At 38.8% G+C, this 2,948-nt stretch overlaps 1 non-coding gene across 1 annotated transcript; it reads left to right on the forward strand.

Moving 5' to 3' along the window:
- Positions 1-660: 660 nt before the first annotated feature.
- On the forward strand, positions 661-823 carry LOC142443775 (U1 spliceosomal RNA). The gene has a single exon (XR_012783527.1). It is a non-coding gene; the product is annotated as a U1 spliceosomal RNA (small nuclear RNA).
- Positions 824-2,948: the final 2,125 nt, after the last annotated feature.

The raw sequence follows: 2,948 nt of genomic DNA on the forward strand, positions 1-2,948 counted from the left end.
GTCAGATTACATGTGTTTTTGTATTCCTTTCAGGATCAGGCTTTGAAATCAAGTCCTGTTCCAATATTTTATGTCTTCCTAATTATAGATTCCCTTCTTTATCCAAGTTTTGGTTGCCACCTTCAGGGTTGATGCTTCTCTCTGTGTGCCTGAGATAATAGATCACAGGAAAAACTAAGAAGAGCTTCCACCCCGTGGGACATAAGCTCTAGAACAGATTGAGTAAGAGATTGAGGGTAATACTGGGGGATTTAATGGGTGGGCATCTGGAGGATCCTTGAGGAAAAGCAGGGGATGGCAGGGTTCATACTCCATGCCGCTGTCTCTCAACATCAATGAGGATTCACCTATGGAAGTGGACAGAGACATCCTTCCTGAGCAGACAGCCCCCAGCACTCCTCTCAGACACCACACCCAGGACTCTGCCCAGCAGGACAGTGAGGGTTTGCATCTCTGGGCTCCAGCTGCTTCATAGAAATCAGAGAGCTGCCACTAGCCTTTTAGCAGGCCACTTCCTAGTGTGCGTCTGATGGAACAGAGTGTTTTGGAGACTGCAGTTGGATTTCATCCATTCCTGACTCCAGAAACTAAATAAAAGCAAATCACACTTTAAAATAAAAGCTACATAGTTATCAATAACAAGAAAATGTGTAAGACTATATACAACCTGGCAGGGGAGATACCATGATCATGAAGGTGGTTTTCCCAAGCCGAGGCTCACCCATTGCACTCCGGGTGTGCTGACCCCTGCGATTTCCCCAAATGTGGGAAACTCGACTGCATAATTTGTGGTAGTGGGGGACTGCGTTTGCGCTATCCCCTAAAAAAAACAAAAAAAAAGACTATATACAAATAAAATCATAACAACTCATGTGATATGATTAAAGCTTACCTTAGTGATTTTAAGTGAGACAAGAACAGCTTTTAGCAATAATTCACACCAGCTTTCAATATATTAAAGAAATAACTGATAATATATCTGAGGAAAGAGAGAGAAAATAAAATTGTCACACCTCGTGGTATATGATTAAAGTTTACCTTAGTGATTTTCATGACACCTGAGCTGCTTTTAGCATAAATACAAGTCAAGTTTCCAAGTATTAAAGAAATACATAATCTATCTGATGAACAAGCAATAAAGCCCTCACTATCCTGATGGGACATCATTGTGTTTACAGAAGAAAGAAAGGAAAAAATAGAAATACCATTGTCCCTTTCTAACATCACCAGATCTAAAGGAAATACATAATAACATTATTCTAAATCTTAGGAAGAATGGAAGATACATGTTTAAAGGCAAGATACATTTGTGAGATCTACAGAGGAAATAAACCTCTGGTGATTTCCCTCTGTCCATTAATAGAGGACTGGGACTCACCTGGTTACTAATCAGATTTCACTGGAGAGATGATTATAGTAAATCAAAATGATACACCTGACTTGAATGGTTAAAACTTTTTCAGTTAACTCCCTGCTCATGCATGTTAGGCCTGATCTTGTTTTCATCTCTCTCTCTCTCTCTCTCTCTCTCTCTCTCTCTCTCTCTCTCTCTGTTTCATATTGGGTATACCCTACTCAGATGTATTTTGTCATTGGCGGTAACCCTACTGAATTTATTATATATATGTATATATATATATTCTGTTTTTCTCAGAATATGAAACCCGGATTTATGCACCTATAGAGACAGCAAGTAGAATAGGGTTGCTGAAGGAAACAGTGGTGTGGGGCAGTGGGGATAGACAGAGTGAAAGGGAGTTTATATCTGAGAGATTAGGAAGGAAGAAAATATTTTGAAACTGATTGTGGTACCACATGCACTTTATGTCTTGATGTGATTGAACTATGCAATGATATAATATCTGCATTAGCACCCCCAAAATGGTTTGTGAAAAAAATATATAAGGCAAGACTACATGTTTCAAAAAATGAAATGCATAAAAATTATACGATATAAATATTTAAAACTCCAAACAAAATTAAAAGTATTATTGAGGTAAATGAAATATAACAGAAATAAATGGAGGAGCATGTCATGGTATTTGTGAAACTCAGTGATTCTAAATCCAGCCATTTCTAAAACTGAATGACAAATCCAGTGGGATATCATTCAACACCTATGTAAGGATAAATTTACTAGAAAAAAAAACAGAGATAGATTGATAGATAGATAGATAAAGAGAATCTTTCATGCAGTTGTAGAAGTGGGCACATCATTCTGATTCTAAGTCCTTGAGTCTCAGTTAGTCTTCTCCTGACTTATGTAGCTTCGGGGGCTGATAAACCTACAATAGGCTGGAGCATACCTCGATGGTAGTTTCAAAGGCAGGTGAATAAAAATTAGCAAGTCTTACGTGTTATTGAAGAGGTATATTACTCCAAGGTCAGATCACATGTCAGATGGGAGGCCCCTGCGGACTCTCAGAATTGGCAGGGGATAGTTCAAGCCTTTGGTCAAAATCAAAGAACTAGAGATTGAAGAGCCCAGGTGCAGAGGCCACGTCCAAAGCCAGAAAGGATGTAGGCCACACAAACACGGAATCTTTTTTTTCCAGTTGCTTCAGAGCTGTGTCCTGAGTAAGGGAGTTACACTCCACCCTAATCATACAACTGCTTGGCTACTCACAGCAGACCCCATTGTGGAATTGACTAAATTGTGTTCACTTCACTTGATGAGTAATTACTAGGTGCTAACTACCAAACCACTAAGAACACTACCCCAGCCAAGTTGACACAAAACCTAACTATAACAGTCCGCAAAGGATACTTTGGAAATCATCAAACTGATAATACCATTTATTTAAGACCAGAGTGCATTAAAACACAAAAACAAAACTAAACAGCTGGTGCATATTCCTGACCAGATTTTAGAAAACACCTCTCTGAGCTTATGTCCTTTATACAACTATCAAAACACTAAACAACATAAGGCATTATCAGATTGCCTT

The sequence above is a fragment of the Tenrec ecaudatus genome, chromosome 3 (assembly GCF_050624435.1).
Source record: "Tenrec ecaudatus isolate mTenEca1 chromosome 3, mTenEca1.hap1, whole genome shotgun sequence".
NCBI lineage: Eukaryota > Metazoa > Chordata > Mammalia > Afrosoricida > Tenrecidae > Tenrec > Tenrec ecaudatus.